General features: G+C 39.1%; 1 long non-coding RNA gene across 2 annotated transcripts in view; it reads left to right on the top strand.

Moving 5' to 3' along the window:
* The first annotated feature begins 2,922 nt into the window (after positions 1–2,922).
* The window catches only part of LOC114276357 (uncharacterized), a 76,043-nt gene continuing 58,785 nt past the window's right edge, over positions 2,923–20,180 (top strand). The window contains exons 1-4 of one of the 2 annotated variants that reach the window (XR_014344372.1): positions 2,923–5,123; positions 5,231–5,307; positions 6,523–6,623; positions 7,154–7,241. This is a non-coding gene — a long non-coding RNA (uncharacterized LOC114276357). Of the gene's footprint in view, positions 5,124–5,230; positions 5,308–6,522; positions 6,624–7,153; positions 7,492–20,180 lie in introns of those variants that run through there. The other variant, XR_003634181.2, reaches the window with a different exon arrangement.

Below are 20,180 nucleotides of genomic sequence, written 5' to 3'. Positions count from 1 at the left end.
TTTGAATTATTCATACATATTGTATATAGGCATACAAACTTAAATTAAATATAAATATTTTGTAATAAATAATTTCATATTAAATAAATAATTAAATATCAATTAATATTAAGGCATCAATATGATAGACAAACAATAAAAAAATATAAAAGAAAATTAATTTGAACCTTACAATACACATAATTAAGCAAATTTTGTCTTATTTATTTATTTGTATATCAAGATAAAAAAAATTCAAATATTACAATAATTAAATTAAATTAAAATACAAACTATATATAAAAAAACTGACGATGACAAAACTAAATACACGATGAAAAATATATGAAAAATAAGTATTTCTCAAATAGAGTTTATGTGACGCCCAGAAATAATTCGACATAAACTACCCACTTCCGAATAAGATATTACCCAAATCCCATTACATAAGATCAAATGTTCTACAAAATAATCTCACATGCGGTTATACATTTATTGATAAACTAGTACATGAATCTATAGCATGTAAAATCATCATATCAAAACGAATAAGGCCCTCAAGGGGCTTACAAGTTGCAAGGCAATAGCCCGGCTACACAAAATGGCCTCTCGGACCCATACACTTTAGCCCTTGGCTTTGCAGAAATTTACACAAAAATATAAGAGCAAGTACTCTTCACAATCACGTCCATGCCATCAACTCGGCGAGATCACCACATCTTTACCTGCACCAAATCCCATAGGGGTGAGCATAAAGCCCAGTAGAGAAATTCTCGCAAAGTATATACAGTTATGCTCTTTCCTCAACATAAAAATAAACATAAATGCAATGCCATGCCAAGATTAATAAATGAGGAAAATATTCGTTTTAACGCACTATTTCAAAACACCATGTTCTCAATATTATCATGTAATCTCATCAATTTCAAACTTCCAATATTAATTCAATAGGGGTGGTAAATACGACACTGGTAATCCCTAGACTGGTGTCTGCAAGCAGACTCTACGAGTACTACCAAACTGTCATTTTTACCGGTATTAACCGAAAGGCTCGACACCTATCCGCGCGGTTTTCTGGTCTTTCACCAAGGACACTCAAGCCAACTTATCAAGTACAACTACACCCCCTATCCGGACTTACCACGTATTTACCCTATATCACATTGCCATGGTTCTCATTGCATTATTATGTTCTTTCATAAAACAATTATCTTCAATCGAAAGTTACAATGCGAAGTTAATAATAACATAAATGAGTATGTAATGCGATGATTTCTCATATCTCATAACATGCCTCCATTCTCAAAGTCTGAACAATAATGCCAACAATCATATTTCCCATTATCTCTTTTCAATGCTCTTTCCAAGATAACCATTTGTTATCTACACTTAGCCACATTTCACCGTTCACCATATTTGATAAGGTAATCTCATCAAGACTACATTTAATGTTCTTCAAACATTAAATTCCACAATTCATAACACACAACAACTATCATCTTTCACTTAAATATTTCCTTACATTCAACAATAGTTTAAAAATAAGTCCTCCACCCTTTTATATCAAGAAAATCATCCTCCCATATATCACATTGTGAAAATCCACACTCTTTTACATATTTAAACACAAGAAAAGAAGAATGTCATAGTTTTACTCATATTTTCAAAAAACCCCAATTTCTAGGGTTTCCATCAAAAACCCTACAACCCTCCCATTTCATGGTGAAACTCAATCAAAACCATATTTTTCTTAATTTGGCACAAAGAACATTCTTATGGATAAAAATAAGTTGAGATTTAAGACCCCTCCTTCAAAACTCCCCTTTCTCTCTCTTCATTTAATGCAAGATCAACATTAACACCACAACCTCATGAACGCTTTAAAATCAACATTTAGGAAGCAAAACTTGTATATATGACTCAAGAATTCCCTACCTCAAACTTGATGATGAAGAGAAAGTGGAATCCTTGCTTTGATGGAAGATCCTTCAACTTCTACCACCCAAGTGAAATTCTAGCTTTATCTTGAAGATTGAAGGAGGATGATGATGATCTAAGCCCAATGGATAGCAAGATTCAAGAGTTTCTAGTGCTTTGGTTAGGGTTTTTAGAGAGAAGGAGGAGAGAAAATGTTTTTAGAGAGAGAGGGTGGGATTTTAGAATGAGATACAAACAGCCTCGAAGTGTGAAAATAATAGGTTTTCGGACCGGTCCCGCTCCGCACGTGCGGCTGGTCCCGCATTTCCCCCTCCGCGCCTGCAATTTAAGTAGAATGCAACACCCTCGGGCTCCCCTCTTCCCGCACGTGCGGCTTGGCCTCCCACATGTGCGGCCCTGGGCCCCCGCACGTGTGGCCCTGGCCCAGCAGCCCAGAAAAATCCGGTCTCGCTCTCAGGCACTCCAGACCTAACCTTGTACCTCCCGGAACCGGTGGAATTCAACACCGACAAACAAAACGAGAACGAGAGCATTAATTTGAAATAACTTCCGAATGTTTCAATCCCAACGGGAACAAAAGAGGACGAAGTGGAGAGGAAAGAAAAAGAAGGAAGAATAAAGACCTGGTCATCACAGTTTATATAAAATTGGTTATTATAATTGAAATTGAGTTTGTGTACAATTTTATATGTAAAATGTGATTTTTTTAGAAAAAAAAATAAGCCTTAGAATGTTCCACCTAAGTAATAAAAAAACACTATTTATATATTTATATAATAAAGCAGGATAGTTTTTGAAAATGTCTCAAAATGTATTAGAGATACGTTTTGAATCAACGGTTCATATTATTTCATCTAACCATTTAAGGATCAAGATGATTTCTTTACTTTTGTTTTTTCTCCTAAAATCTCTCTCTCTCTCTCTCTCTCTCTCTCTCTCTCTCTCTCTCTTTGAGTCTTTTCCCAAATTTCAAGTGTAGTGCACTACTTTCTCAAACGCAATTGTCTTCTTCATATCTAACATCACCATCTAAAACTTTGCACCCATCCAACCTTCCTCTTTCTCTTTCATGTCTCACCTCATTCTCTTTCTAAACTCTTCTATCTCTCTTTCTCTCAGCCTCACTTTCCAGATTTGAAATTTTAAAACACATATTCACTCTCTCTCTCCCCCCACGCTTTTCTCACACTCTCTCTAAACTCTCCTATCTCTCTTAAGGCTCTCAGCCTCACTTCCTCCCGCCCCAAACCCAATAACTCGGCGGCGTCATCGAACAAGCGTTGTTCTGACCCGATTCGAGAGCACCGTTGGGGACTCTGTCAATCTCATGTCTCTCTGGTTTGCAATTTTGCTTCAAATCTATGCTCTCAAAATGTGTATGTGTGTGTGTGTGTGTGTGTGTGTGTGTGTGTGTGTTAAGCATTGAATCACTGTTGATTTTGAGTAGATGAATTTGGGGATTTTTGAGTGTGTTATAAATCGAGATGGAGTAATAGCAGAGTGAGTTAGGGTATGTTGATTGATGTTTCGTGAATTTTTCTCTCACTCGTTTTGCACGAGGTCTTTGATGAGAGTTAACACTGCTCAATCCTTCATCAGAGGTAATAATAGGATCATCATCATCTCTCTTTCTCATTTGCCTTATTAATCTTATCTTTTTTAAAAATTTCAAACTCACTGATATAGATACAGATATAGATACAAACAAAGGCTCCCTTTGCTTCTCCAAAAAATGTGAATTTGTAATTTTTTACTCAGTCTAATTTGTAATTTTCATTTAATTTTATGTTCATTTAGTTCATTAAGGTCTATATCCTTCAACTTTAATTTTGGCCATTCCATTTTTGTTTCTTTTCTTCAATTTAGTATAAATTAGTCCTATGTGTGTGTTTGGTTATCATGAATTGTTTATTGTTTTTGTTGAATTAGTGCTTTGCTTTGTGTTTTGGATACCTAACTAGGGTCTTTTATTTGTGTTTTGAACATATATAAGGTTCTATTATTTTTGGTGTGATTTGATTGGCAGAGGAGAATGGGATTTCTTACACCTGATCAGACTGGGGATCATAAGATGTTTATCATGCTCTTTTTTATGTTGCCGATTATTTTTGGATACCTTTTGGTTTTTTTTTATTTTTATGTTAATTATATATGAGCAAATGATGATTTATATCAAATGTTTGTGGCAATGCTCTATTTGAACTTTCATATGCAGAGAACGCCTTTTTTCTAGGGAAGAACTTTTATCTTGTTTGAACACTTGAACATGCCACCTATGTATAATGACATCCTGTTCTTCCTAATGAGATTTCATTCCTGATTCTTCATTCTACTGTTTCTCTCTCTCTCATTATGAATTCCCTCACCCTGGTTCTATTTATACGCACTGATCTGAATTAGCATCTGCAGTGCTTACAGTCCATTGGGTATATTGCATTGCATCATTTAGGTTATGGCTAGATGTGAGTTACGAAAAAAGTATTTCAATGATTATTTTTCAGGTATCTTTTATAGGTTTTGTAGATGGATTAGTTGATGTTTCTCAGAAACACTTTCCATTTTCAGCCAAAAGTTAGACAAGGATATGGGTTCATGCACACACACAAAACAATCAGAGTGTGATTTGTTGTCGTCCTTTCCTATCTTGTATTATTTATTATTTTTTCTCTTTGGTGGTTTGGTGTGCTTGTGCACATGCATGTGTGTACACTTTTGGCATCAAGGATATGAATCTTGCATGTGTACCAAGCAATAGAAGCTTGATTTATTGTTCTTCTTTTGGGATGTATATGTGCACCATAGTAAACTGTCTCAGGCTTCATTTAGGGATGCCTAGATCAGATGACCATGTTTTCTCAAGCAAAACTTGAACAAATAAAAGTTTGTCCTCCATATGCACTTAACACAATTGTTTCTTGAATCTCACCCTATTGTCAAGTTCTGTCTGTGACAAATACTATCTGTATTATATCATTGTTTGGAGGTTGGTCTGAAATATTACCAGAAATTGTCCAAAAGTTTAGTAGTGTGAATCATGTATATCATATCTTTTAGACTCATGGATTGGTTTTAAGACATTGAAGAATTGGATGCATGCTAAAATGCTATTATCAATCTGACTTGTTATTTGTTAATTCGAGTCTTTTGTGTAAGAGCAGCAGCAAAAACAACTTGAACTCATTCTGGCAATTGGAAAGACTGGAAAGGTATAATTTTGTGTGTACATGGACATTACATCATGTGTCTTTAGGAAAACTTGTGCTGCTGCTTGTTATTCTTTGGGTTTCCATCATGTATCTTTTTTTGTATTTAGTTGCTATCCTTCCAGTTGTCCAGAAGCAGCACCAACTTCTTATGACTTTGCTCCTATGTCATGCATGCACTATGGAGGTTAGTGAATGGAATTTATATTTCTAGTAAATATATGAAATTTTGTCTTCACTGTCTGGAATTAACCTTTGCTTTGTATTTTTTTTTTTATTTTTTCGTTTAAATTATTTGTGTGCATGGTACTCTATTTTTATTATCTTATAATTATTTCCTCATTTGACATCTTGGGGATGTATTTATAATGGTAATTATTAGTTAAGTTTATTTGATAAGTGTGCCTCAATTTTGTGTGATTCTTGAAAGAAGTTTGTTAGATGTTTCAAAATAAAAATTTCAGGCTGTTTCTGCATACAATAACTTAAATGAATGCTTTAGATGTAATGACAAATTAATGCTTTAGTGAGAGTTAGGTGTTTCATTAAGGATTTTGCTTCATCTTGTGTTCACATGCAATATTGTGAACAAGATCATTTCTGGTCTGAAGTTTGCAAACTGATTTAGATATACCAATTTATTTATTTTGTGTCCTAAATGAATCAATTAAATGACAGCTTTATCTTAAAAAATTAATTTCTATTTGCTAATGATCTGTTGTCTGTTTGCAAGTTTCATGGTTGTATAATTTAAAAACTTAATATAACAAGACTTCTAAAGGCAATGTATATAAATTATTTTGAGACCCATTTCATTGAGTTCTTAGATATGATGCATGGGAGCTCAAGAAGCAATATGCACATTCTTAATATAGCGACATGGTATGTCTATTAGTTTAATGACTTTGTGTTACATCCTAATTATATCTTCACTCATCATTTAAGAATTGCATGCTCTGTCCAACCTATCCCCCTCAAGACTCAATCTCATTCATTCAATCAAACAAATAAAATTTTAATTCTTGTTTAAGGAAGTGCTTTTATTTATTTATTTATTTTTGTTGGTCTTTCTATTTTTGTTTCCTCTAAATTATAGGGGCTGTATTTGGTTAGGAAGGCTTTGAAAAGCTGCCAGATGTGAGAGAGAGAGGAAGAGATCTCAAACATCCTTCGTCTACCGCTTATCTCTAATCTAACCTCAAACATCCTTATCCTCTTTTTTAAATTTTTATTTATTTCCATTCATGGGGGGAAAAAATTAAAAATGAAGGAACACTTATTGCTTTGTATATTTTGTGGATAAACGATTGCTTCTAGGGAAATTTTACTATGTTAAACTCTATGCATTGGCTAAATCATAAAATACTAAAGCAAATTTTGCTTTAACATGCTACATGAATAGGTGTTTCTCCTGAAGAAGGCACGGGGGCAACAATATCTGATGACAATGATGATCAAGTATATAGTGACACCAACATTTTCGATGGAAGTTTTGATGAATAGGTATTTTACTATTCTAGAACTTTAATTGATGAAATTGTTTCTCAACAAAAAACTGTTGCAGATATATATTAGTATAAATTATTGTGTATCAAGCTATGAATCGATGCATATTGTGAAGAGGAATTGATAGATTGAATTGTCCTCTGTTTTTGGTTTCTTAGCTTTTGTAAGAGAAATGATCAGGTATTTGCTTTAAAGCCTGGATTTCCTTGAAATATGTTAGTTCATGATCAACATGTGAAGCCTAGCAATTTTAATGCTTGTTAAAGATACAAATTTTTACATTTTAGTTTTGTAGTATTGGACTGTCTAAAAATCAATCGCGATTGATACTATCTTATTCTTCCGAATTAGTGATGTTGATTTTATTCTTCTGAATTAAGTGCCAAGAGTCAACAGCATATTACATTAATTAATTAACTCATTACTTGTTATTGCATGTTTCGTATTTACAGTATGATAAGGATCAGGTATTTGTTAGTTATTTTAACTTAACTACTAGTACTTATAATTTATACTTTCTCTTACAGCAAACGCGAGCTGAAACAAAGCTGCCTCGAGCAGCACTACTTTGAACACTAGGAAGCTCAACGAAGAGATAGAGAATCTTTCTCATGAGTATATTTTAAATTCGAGTGTGCACGTGTATATATATATATATGACTCATTTACTTCTTTTAAATTCCTTGTACATTTTCTGAATGAATTTTACAATTCATTTAAACTTCTTTCCACATGGAGATGATATATGTGTTGATACACCTATTAACTTTCTTTGGTGATGTGAGTCATGTGGCCTTGTTTATTTAGAATTTTTCTTAGCACTGGATATACATTTTGTATAGAATAATTTACACAACTTTAAACCTGCTTTGGTGTCACACCACTAGCACCATGCAATTTATTTATTTTTTAAAATAGGATATAAGTTTTTCTTGGTACTTTGAATAATTTCTAATTCTATGCTTTCTTGTTTTTTTTTTTATTTTGTTTTTTTGCAACGGAAAAATAGCGGTAGCCATAAGTAGTTTAGGCGGTCGCGAATAATTTGCGACTGTTGCTATGCTGTCACAAAAAGTATTTGCCATCCTTACATTTGCGACACCCATTTGCCGTCACAAAAGATCTTTTGCAACTGTATTTTTATTATTTGCGACGGTTTATAGCGGTCACAAAAACTGTTTTTTTTAGTAGTGTGTTTCGAATATGATATGCATGTTCATTTTTCCTATGTACTAGATTAATATTCACATGTTGGTTAGATCCTAGATTTGTAGGAAATTTACATGTTCTTTGTTTCTAGATTTTAGTTGGTTACATGGTTATAATTTTTTAGAATATTTGCATGATTTTAATTGATAGAATTATTTACATGTTTAATGTGTAATAAGTTCATATGTAACTCTTGCTAGTTAAATTTTTAATTTAAGTATTTGGAGTAATAAAGTTTTGTAACTTGTCTATATTTATTTACATGTTTATTGTGTAAATTAAATTTTAAATTTGATTGTGAAGTTTTAAGGTTTATTTGTGTAATCTGTATAGCATTTTAATTTTAATTTTTTGCTATTGATTAGATTGCTAGATAAGGTTTCATTCCCATCTCTCTTCATTCACTACTTTGCCAAAAGCAAAGAAAAGCTGAGGGGATAAAATTTGGTCATCCTTCAATCACTACTTTGCCAAAAGTAAAGAAAAGCTGAGGGATGTTTTGTGAATAATGTGTGCATTATATTTTATTATGGTTTTCTGCTAACCTTCTCACTATAGGAATACCTATGCGAAAGGGATTGGAAAAAAAAATTCAAATCCAAAGGAATAGAATTTGGGGTTGAAATAAAAACATTTTTGGGCTACTAACCTTTTTGTTGAACAGGAATACCTAAGTGTGGAAAGGAGTTTTTTGGACTAAATTTGAAGCAATTGTTTGCTTGAGTTTGAACTATGGTTATTTACCTATGTGTAGAAGCAAGTTTTATTTGCTTGTAATTGTTGTAGCAATTTTGTTTTAATTGCTTGTATTTGGTTAGCAATTTTTCAATTGCATGTAAGTTTGAAACTTGGTTTGTGTTAACCTAGTTCATCCCTTTGAAATTTTAATTCTAAAAATTGTTTCCCATGGATTAGGAATCAATATGTTCTTGAAAGTTTTGTCTAAGGTTAACTGAGTTTTAAGTGGGACCGATGTGACCTTTCTAATCTTCCTAGAAACATTATTGACCATGTTCGATTCTAAGGAAGTGGTGAGACTAGTTTTGAATTAAATTTCTAACTTTAGGATTTTCTAGTGTTAAGTTTAATTTTTGGAAAAACAAAATAGTGAAATTCTGTTGTATTTTTTAGAAATGACAATTGTCACTAATGCTGCTGCTAATGTCGATGGGGATCAGAATCCCGAGGCAATTGGCTTGCCAACCCCTGTTGCTGTGATCTCTGTAGTCAACCCTATTGTTACTCCTGTTGTTCTGGGAGGCCCGCCCAACCATCATAAGTACCTGGAGAAGTTCACGGGTGTGAATTTCAAGAGGTGGCAGCAGAAGATGCTGTTCTACCTGGCTACCACTAGCCATGGAGAAGAATAAGCAAGACAAGCAGAAGCTCACGACTCTAGATGCTTGGAAGCAGTCAGACTTTCTTTGCCAAAACTATAATCTGAATGGCTTGGCAGGTCCACTTTTTAGAGTGTTTTATGCCAAGAAGTCGGCAAAGGAGCTGTGGGATGCTTTGGACAAGAAGTACAAGACCGAGGATGCTGGGGCAAAATAATTTGTTGTTGGCCAGTTTCTGGACTTCAAAATGGTGGATTCAAAAACCATAATTAGTTAGTTCCAAGATTTCTAAGTGATTCTGCATGAGATACATGCAGAGGGAATGTTTCTGAGTGAATCCTTCTAAGCAGCTGCTTTGATTGAGAAGCTGCCTAATGGCTAGAAAGACTTCAAAAACTACTTGAAGCACAAGCGAAAGGAAATGGCAGTCGAAGAGCTTGTTGTCAGGTTCCGCATTAAGGAAGACAACAGGAAGAGGGAGCACCTCCACTTTGAAAGCAAATGTGGTTGAGCATGGCGAGTCCTCGAGGGTGAAGAAAAAGCCACCGACAGGCAAAAACTCAAAGTTGAGGCCTAGAGGCGGAGTCTCTAAGAGACCGGTTTACAAGCCAAAGGAACCTACTTTTAGGTTCAATGGAAAGTGCTTCAATTGCGGAAGCGATGGGCATCGGGCAGCTGATTGCTAGAAGAAGAAGAAGCCCTAAAGAAGAACCCTCCACAAAACAAAAGTTGGGCTCACATGGCTGAAATGGAGGATCTGTCACAAGATGTGGACGACATGCATCTGTCAGCTGTCATCTCTAAAGTGAATATAGTGGGGTCAAACCCAAAGGAATGGTGGGTGGACACTGGGGCCACTCGCTACATCTGTGTTGAGAAGATGTTCACAACTTTTGAACCGATTTCAAATGGTGAGAAGTTGTTCATGGGGAATTCTGCAACCTTAACTGTTGCGGGGAAATGCAAGGTGGTCCTGAAGATGATTTCAGGAAAAGAGCTGACTTTGAACGATGTCTTATATGTGCCGGACATTCGTAAGAACCTTATCTTAAGGTCGCTCTTGAGTAAGCATGGCTTCCGTATGGTGTTTGAGGCTGATAAGGTCGTGTTGACCAAGAACGGGGTGTATGTGAGGAAGGATATATGTCGAGTGGTATCTTTAAGCTAAATGTAATGACTATTATCTGGAAAATTAATGAGAAAGCTTCTTCTTCTACTTATACGCTTGAATCCCCTAATTTATGGCATGGTAGATTGGGTCATGTAAATTTTGACTCTTTGCGTAGATTAATCAAGTTAGATCATATATCATCTTTCAAGATTAATCCAAATTACAAGTGTGAAACTTGTGTAGAAGCAAAATTGACAAGGACTTGTTTTCATTCTGTTAAAAGAAGTATTGAGCCTTTAGATTTAGTGCACAGTGATGTGTGTGACTTGAAAGTCGTACAATCACGTGGTGGCAACAAGTACTTCATCACTTTTGTCAATGATTGCACTAAAACTGTTATGTGTATTTGCTTAAAAGCAAAGATGAAGCGATTGATAAATTTATTTTTTGCAAGAATAAAGTTGAGAATTAACTAAGCTGAAAGATCAAGGCTTTAAGAAGTGATCGTGGTAGTGAGTATGAATCCCCGTTTGCGGAGATTTGTGCTCAATTTGGGATTATTCACCAAACCACAGCACCATACTTCCCTCAGCCAAATGGTGTTGTTGAGTAGAAAAATAAGACGTTAAAAGAAATGATGAATGCGATGTTAATAAGTTTTGGGTTGCCACAGAACTTGTGAGTGTAACGCCCTCAAAATAATAACATTAAACCCATCAGATAAGACATGCATTTACATATAAACTAACCACATTCCTTTATTTTATTGAGTTCCATTACATAAGTATTACATGTTAACATCAAAACAAAATGCCCTACGGGCTTACAGCTTTCCAAGTTAACACTTGGTTACAACAAAGAGTACTAACTCGTTACACATTAAGCCCTTGGCTTGAAGTTACATGTAATACATCAAAAGTAAAACAACTACACTATGTCCGCCTCTAGCCTCCCAAACTATGTCCTTGGAGGTGGCATGCTTCCTGTACCTGAAAATGATATTCCCATATAGGGTGAGCCACAGCCCAGTAGAAATGCACTAAACCAACCATGGACATTGACTAAAACATTAGCAATTGATAGTTGGTCAACACTGATACAATCACATAAATAACATATTTATGTCAACGACTTACAAGTCCCAATTACTTTTCATTTTCCCTTTAACAACAGATAAGCATACTAGCTCTATCATCATTTCCACAGATATGTATAAAAACTATATCCACATTCTCAACAGATATGTATAACAACAATATCCTCAGATAAGCATATAAGCTGTATCCACACTCTACAACAGATATGTATATCAACAATATCCACAGATAAGCATACTAGCTGTATCCACACTTCACAAAGATAAGCATATGAGCTCTATCTTCACTTCTCTAGACAAGCATATGAGCTGTGTCTACGGAGTTCATCCCCTATCTCCTCCCAATACCTATCCGGTTTAGAGGTACATCCCCTATCTTCCCCTAAACCGCGGAGTACATCCCCTATCTCCTCCTCTACACATAACGTATATAAACACATTGGTTCTATATACAATCACACAATACACACAATTAATGTATTCTATCAACCGTCAAGTTCCATGACACATTCCATTGATTAGTTTCCGTTTACCTAATCATCATGCATTGTCTACAACAATCTCGACTATCCTCCACCGATAGCCCAAAGCAGTTATTTCTAAAACAGAAAATAAATGCACAAATGGATATTCAATCAACATTCTATTTCCTCATTTCTCACCAATTAATTATCCCAATTAATTAAACAATGTAATTAGGCCATTTTCCATAATTACTATTTCAACCCTTAGGTCCCATTTTCATCAATGATTCAACAATCATTCCATTTTTCTATGCCAAACATGCATCTAGGTTTATTATGAATAAAACCCTAACTTTTGTAAAATTACACAAAAGCCCCAAACTTTCACAAAATTACCAAACCAAGCCCAACATCTCAAAATACCAAAATTTAAAGACAAAACCCATAGAGAGGAGTAGGTTATCCCTACCTCAAATTCGGAGTCCCAAAGGAGAAGACGACAAAACCCAACGTGCTCCAAAACCCGAGATTTTCAGATTAAAATGAAGCCCTCGTCGATCAACAACTTTTTTGTAAAGGCCAAAGGTGAGTAAATCACTCCTACTAGATCAATACCTAGAGAGAAGGTAGAGTCTAGAGTGAGAGGCTCAACAATGGTGATTTTGGAAAAGTAAGAGAGAGAAGAGAAAGTGAAAAAGTGATTTGAAAAGTCACAATTTCGGGACTTTAACCCAGGTCTCCGCTCGAGCGTAAAACACCCCGCTCGAGCGGCCACTCACAGACTTCCACTCGAGCGGCCAACCTCCCGCTCGAGCGCAGAATGCACTCGCCCAGCACTTTTGCAGAACCAGACCTCCGCTCGAGCTCCCAACCCTACGCTCGAGCGGCACTCAGACAACCCCGCTCGAGCGGCCAATACCACGCTCGAGCGTACAACGCTGCACAGGAAAATACTGAATGGGTGTAATCTCCGCTCGAGCGCCAACACCTCCGCTCGAGCGTACAGGCCAAAAATCTGGGCAACTAGTTTTGGTTTCTAAACTCAACCAACCTGAAACAAATCCGCCCAACACATCCTATAACTCAAATACGAAGTAAAAGGATGTAAACAAAATAATAAACAACTACCAACATCCACGGACACATGTCCGGATCACGGTATAACAAGGGTAAACCCGGGATCGCTATAACCTCCCCCCCTTAAAGAATTTCGCCCCCGAAATTAAGCACAAGTTTTCAAAACAAGTTTTCCTTCATTTTAGACAATGTTACAATTTAACATTCAACAATTCGACCCATTACCGGTCATCCCATCCCTTTAACAAGAGACATATCACAATATGTAAACAACATATGTATTTTCAACATGCATTAACATTATGCACTATCTTTCCAATTTCAACAATATATTCAACACATATAGTGTCACATTCAACTTCCATATGAGGCAAGTTCCAAACATACTTCCAATAATCAAAACATTTTCAATGTTTCACAACTTAAGACATATCTAAAAGCTCTTAAGTTCAACAAAAAGTAAAATTTAAATACAAGATTACATATCAACAAATAAGTCCGGATATTTCTCACGGACTCCCGACTCACGTTCCCAAGTGGCTTCCTCCACTCCGTGATGTTTCCACAAGACTATCACCAAAGGAATGGTCTTGCCACGCAGGACCTGATCCCGCCTATCCAAGACCCGAACCGGTCTCTCCTCATACGAGGCATCCTCATCTACCTCTAAATCGCTCCAATCCAGCACATGTGATGGATTTGGCTCATACTTCCGAAGCATACTCACATGAAACACGTCATGCACTCCGGACAACTGCGGTGGTAAGGCTAATCGATAAGCAACCTCACCAATCCTCTGAAGGATCTCAAAAGGACCAATAAACCGAGGGGATAACTTCCCACTCTTCCCAAACCTCATCAGGCCTCGTCTAGGTGATATTTTCAGAAAGACATGATCACCTACCTCAAACGCCAAAGGCCTCCTCCTACGGTCGGCATAACTCTTTTGTCGACTCTGGGCTGTAACAAGCCTCCTACGGATAAGCTCAACTTTCTCCGTCGTCTCCCCAACTAACTCTGGACCCAACAAAGGTGCATCACCCACCTCGGCCCAACACACTGGAGACCTACACGGTCGGCCATACAAGGCCTCAAACGGTGCCATACCGATGCTAGACTGAAAACTGTCGTTGTAGGCAAACTCTACCAATGGCAAGTGCCTCTCCCACGTCCCACTGAAATCCAGGACACAACCCCGAAGCATATCCTCGAGGATCTGAATAGTACGCTCGGACTGCCCGTCAGTCTGAGGATGATAAGCCGTACTAAAGGTCAACTTAGTGCCCAGTGCACTCTGCAAACTCTGCCACAACCTAGCAGTAAAACGAGGATCTCTATCTGAGACGATCGTTACTGGGACCCCGTGCAATCTCACTATGTCCCGAATATACAAGTCGGCAAGATGATCTACCGAATCTTTCACGCGCATAGGAATAAAGTGCGCCGACTTAGTCAACCGGTCTACAACCACCCAAATAGCATCACTACCCCGCTGAGTCCTCGGAAGACCTACAACGAAGTCCATAGTGACATGCTCCCACTTCCACTCGGCAATAGGCAAGGGTTGCAACAAACCCGCTGGCCTCTGATGCTCGGCCTTCACTTGCTGACAAGTAAGGCACTTCGATACGAAAACAGCCACATCTCTCTTCATACCCCGCCACCAAAACTGGCGACCCAAATCTTGATACATCTCAGTACCTCCCGGATGCACCGCAAGGCGCGAATGATGAAACTCTCGGAGTACTTCCTCTCGGCAAGACTCCGGTACAAACAAACGGTCTCGGTATCTCACACTCAGGTCGGGATACACCGTCAAACCCTTCTCAACTTTCCCACTGGAGATCTTCTCTCGGAGGGATTCTACCTCAAGGTCACCTCTCTGTGCCTCTAACACTCTAATCACAAGTGTAGGCTGCGCAACAACAGAAAACAAGGCCGCAGCCTCGACAGATTCGCCCAGTAGCAAATCAAACTCGCCAAGTGCTCCCAACATCTCCCATTCCCGGATGGCTATACAAGCTACATCACTAATGGTTTTCCTACTAAGGGCATCGGCCACAACATTGGCCTTTCCCGGATGATAATGCAACTCAAAATCATAATCCTCGATGAACTCCATCCATCTCCTCTGCCTCAAATTCAAGTCTCTCTGTGTAAACAGATACTTCAAACTCTTATGATCCGAGAATACCTCGAACCTCTCACCATAAAGGTAGTGCCTCCAGATTTTCAAGGCAAAGATCACAGCTGCTAACTCTAGGTCGTGTGTGGGGTAATTCTTCTCGTGTATTTTCAACTGACGTGAGCCATAAGCTACCACTTTCCCCTCTTGCATCAACACACAACCCAAACCCTCTCGTGAGGCATCACAATAAACCGCATAACCCAACCCTCTCTCCGGAATAATCAACACCGGAGCGGTGGTCAATCTAACTTTCAACTCTTGGAACGACTTTTCACAAGTCTCACTCCACACAAACTTGACTCCCTTCCGAGTCAGTCTAGTCAACGGTGACGCTAACCTGGAGAAATCTTTCACAAACCGACGGTAATACCCAGCCAATCCCAGAAAACTGCGGATCTCAAACACACTCTTAGGCTGTGCCCAATCTTGCACTGCCTCAACCTTGGAGGTATCAACAGACACCCCTTCCCCGGATACCACGTGGCCTAAGAATTTGACTTCCCTCAGCCAGAACTCACACTTCCCAAACTTGGCATACAGCCTATGGGCTCTAAGTAACTCAAGCACCACTCTCAAGTGTGCCTCGTGCTCCTCCTCAGAAGACGAATAGATAAGGATGTCGTCCACAAAGACAACCACAAATCGGTCAAAGAACTCCCGGAAAATCCGGTTCATCAAGTCCATAAAGACTGCCGGTGCATTGGTAAGCCCGAATGGCATCACCAGAAACTCGTAATGGCCATACCGCGTACGGAATGCCGTCTTAGGAATATCTTCCTCCCTGACCCTCAACTGATGGTAACCCGATCTCAAGTCTATCTTAGACAAACAACGGGAACCCTTCAACTGGTCAAACAAATCATCTATACGGGGCATAGGGTACTTATTTTTAACCGTAGCCCGATTCAACTTCCGGTAGTCTATACACAATCTCAAGGCACCATCTTTCTTTTTAACAAAGAGTGCCGGTGCTCCCCACGGTGAAACACTAGGGCGAACAAAGCCCTTATTGAGCAATTCCTGGAGCTGAACTTTCAACTCAACCAACTCTGCTGGAGCAAAACGGTAAGGTGCCATAGAAATCGGCGCCGTACCAGGCATTAAATCAATAGAGAACTCTATCTCTCGGTGAGGTGGCAAATTAACAAGATCTTCGGGAAAGACATCCGAATACTCACAAACCACCCTTGACAATACAACCTGGGTCTCACCACACTCACCACTCTCAAAGCTGGCAAGTAGACTACTAAGCTCACTTCGCCCTCGCGAATCATACCCCGGTGGCAAAACACTACCAACCCGGTCTCCCAAGAAATGGAACCACTCCCCGCTCAAGGTACATAACGTGACCCTCTGGCGGTAGCAATCAATAACAGCCCGGTATGACGATAACCAGTCCATACCCAAAATAACATCAAAACCCTTCATGGGCATGACAACAAACGGAAAAAGGAAGCCTATAATCGGCGACCTCTATATCACATCCTCTAACACCCTGTTTTTGGATCAACTCACCACCCAAAGGCGATACCACACAAATAGGAGATGCTAACTGTGCTAACTCCAATTCCAAAACAGATGCAAATGCAGCAGATACAAAAGAATGAGATGCACCCGTGTCTATCAACACATTAGCAACTGAGTTGCAAAACAGAAAAGTACCTCTCACTACTGATGGAGCTGGTACTAAATCCTGCGTGGTAACAGCATACACGCGCCCCGTAGGCCCCTGGTCTACCTGCTCACCTCTCGGAGCAAAAGACTGCTGCACAGACTGGGATGACGAAACTCCCGGATTGGCCCTCGAGGCCTGCACAGACTGAGCTGGCTGAAAACCCTGCGTCTGCCTAGAACCAGACGCTCCCGAAGTGGCACTCAACTGTGGGCAAAACCTCTTCATGTGCCCAGGTTGTCCACACTGATAACAAGTCAAGAGCTGCCCCCTGCCCAAACCCTGACTCTGCGGTCTAGCTGAAGAAGAAGCAGCTTTCTGACCCCCACCCTTCTGCGGGCAAACAGAAACCTTGTGACCCAGCTGGCCACACTTGTAACAAGTGAATTCCCCCTGACTGCCTCTCCCCGAGCCTCCACTCGGCACTGGAAAGGTCGATCTAGAGACTGCACCCTGAGACTGCTGAGGGTTATAACCCTTCTGTCTCCTGCCATCACTCTGACTATCCTGACTCCTCTTGGAGCCTCTCTGACCCTCATCCTCTTCCTGCATCATAAGCTCTATATGAGCTGCAGCGTCCACTAGGTGTCTATACTCTCGAATATAAGACCCACCAATTCTCAACTTGAGGCCCCGCCTCAACTTCCGCTCAAACTCATAGCAACGGCGTTCCTCAGACGCCACCAGTTCAGGTGCAAACCTGGACAGACTGGTAAAAGTAGCCTCAAACTCGGCCACTGACAAGCCCTGCTGATTAAGCCGGCTAAACTGATCCCTCAGCTTCTCCCTAGCTGCTGCAGACAAAAACCTCTCCTGAAAAGCATTTATAAACGCCTCCCAAGTACTGCCCACACGAACCTTCTCGTACTTCCACCATTGACCCGCATCTCCCTTCAGTTGGAAGGATGCCAAGGTCACTTTCAGTGCTCCGTCCTCGATGCCAAGCATCTCAAACGTCTTCGTCGTCTGTTCGAGCCATTCATCTGCCTTAAGCGGCTCTTTAGGATCCCCGATAAACTCGTCCGGATTACACCGGAAGAACTCCCTTTTCAAGAAGGAAGGCCCTGTCTCAGCTGCCTGATTCCCAGCTCTAAGAATACCCAAAGCTCCTGCTATCTCTCTGGCCAAGGCACCCATAGCCTGCTGACCTACTGGCTCGGCCACATTGGACTGCCCAACTCCCTCCTGCACTGCCGGAATCTCACCCGGTAACGGCGCTTCCTGCCTCGCAGGTCTACCACGCCTAGCACCTCTTCCTCGTCCTGACATCCTAATAAAGGCAACACAGAACGTTAGCACATTCATAAGTGTGCCGAAACTAAACACTCACGTCCTAATGCATGGACAACTGTAATTCACTCCACGTAAGCACATAAACACATAAGCACTTACGAATTTCATTTCCGGATAATGATAGTCCCGAGACGTTACTAGAGTTCCGGTTAGAAACAGCATTGATCAAGTGCCTTTCCAACAAGACTCCCAGAAACTCAAGGATCCAATCAACATCCTAGAAATTAAATCCCATACCCACATAGTCACATAAGCATGTTAGCATTTAAGCACATAGCATATGATACTACATCTAAATCTCTATCAAGCGAGACAAACCCATTGTGATCCTAATCACTTCCCACGTACCCAAAGTATTCGAACCCAGTACGCTCTAATACCAAGTTGTAACGCCCTCAAAATAATAACATTAAACCCATCAGATAAGACATGCATTTACATATAAACTAACCACATTCCTTTATTTTATTGAGTTCCATTACATAAGTATTACATGTTAACATCAAAACAAAATGCCCTACGGGCTTACAGCTTTCCAAGTTAACACTTGGTTACAACAAAGAGTACTAACTCGTTACACATTAAGCCCTTGGCTTGAAGTTACATGTAATACATCAAAAGTAAAACAACTACACTATGTCCACCTCTAGCCTCCCAAACTATGTCCTTGGAGGTGGCATGCTTCCTGTACCTGAAAATGATATTCCCATATAGGGTGACCACAGCCCAGTAGAAATGCACTAAACCAACCATGGACATTGACTAAAACATTAGCAATTGATAGTTGGTCAACACTGATACAATCACATAAATAACATATTTATGTCAACGACTTACAAGTCCCAATTACTTTTCATTTTCCCTTTAACAACAGATAAGCATACTAGCTCTATCATCATTTCCACAGATATGTATAAAAACTATATCCACATTCTCAACAGATATGTATAACAACAATATCCTCAGATAAGCATATAAGCTGTATCCACACTCTACAACAGATATGTATATCAACAATATCCACAGATAAGCATACTAGCTGTATCCACACTTCACAAAGATAAGCATATGAGCTCTATCTTCACTTCTCTAGACAAGCATATGAGCTGTGTCTACGGAGTTCATCCCCTATCTCCTCCCAATACCTATCCGGTTTAGAGGTACATCCCCTATCTTCCCCTAAACCGCGGAGTACATCCCCTATCTCCTCCTCTACACATAACGTATATAAACACATTGGTTCTATATACAATCACACAATACACACAATTAATGTATTCTATCAACCGTCAAGTTCCATGACACATTCCATTGATTAGTTTCCGTTTACCTAATCATCATGCATTGTCTACAACAATCTCGACTATCCTCCACCGATAGCCCAAAGCAGTTATTTCTAAAACAGAAAATAAATGCACAAATGGATATTCAATCAACATTCTATTTCCTCATTTCTCACCAATTAATTATCCCAATTAATTAAACAATGTAATTAGGCCATTTTCCATAATTACTATTTCAACCCTTAGGTCCCATTTTCATCAATGATTCAACAATCATTCCATTTTTCTATGCCAAACATGCATCTAGGTTTATTATGAATAAAACCCTAACTTTTGTAAAATTACACAAAAGCCCCAAACTTTCACAAAATTACCAAACCAAGCCCAACATCTCAAAATACCAAAATTTAAAGACAAAACCCATAGAGAGGAATAGGTTATCCCTACCTCAAATTCGGAGTCCCAAAGGAGAAGACGACAAAACCCAACGTTCTCCAAAACTCGAGATTTTCAGATTAAAATGAAGCCCTCGTCGATCAACAACTTTTTTGTAAAGGCCAAAGGTGAGTAAATCACTCCTACTAGATCAATACCTAGAGAGAAGGTAGAGTCTAGAGTGAGAGGCTCAACAATGGTGATTTTGGAAAAGTAAGAGAGAGAAGAGAAAGTGAAAAAGTGATTTGAAAAGTCACAATTTCGGGACTTTAACCCAGGTCTCCGCTCGAGCGTAAAACACCCCGCTCGAGCGGCCACTCACAGACTTCCGCTCGAGCGGCCAACCTCCCGCTCGAGCGCAGAATGCACTCGCCCAGCACTTTTACAGA

Source organism: Camellia sinensis, chromosome 11, assembly GCF_055761805.1.
Source record: "Camellia sinensis isolate YWXY chromosome 11, ASM5576180v1, whole genome shotgun sequence".
In the NCBI taxonomy this organism is placed as follows: domain Eukaryota; kingdom Viridiplantae; phylum Streptophyta; class Magnoliopsida; order Ericales; family Theaceae; genus Camellia; species Camellia sinensis.
This window is presented reverse-complemented; position numbering and strand designations above follow the sequence as displayed.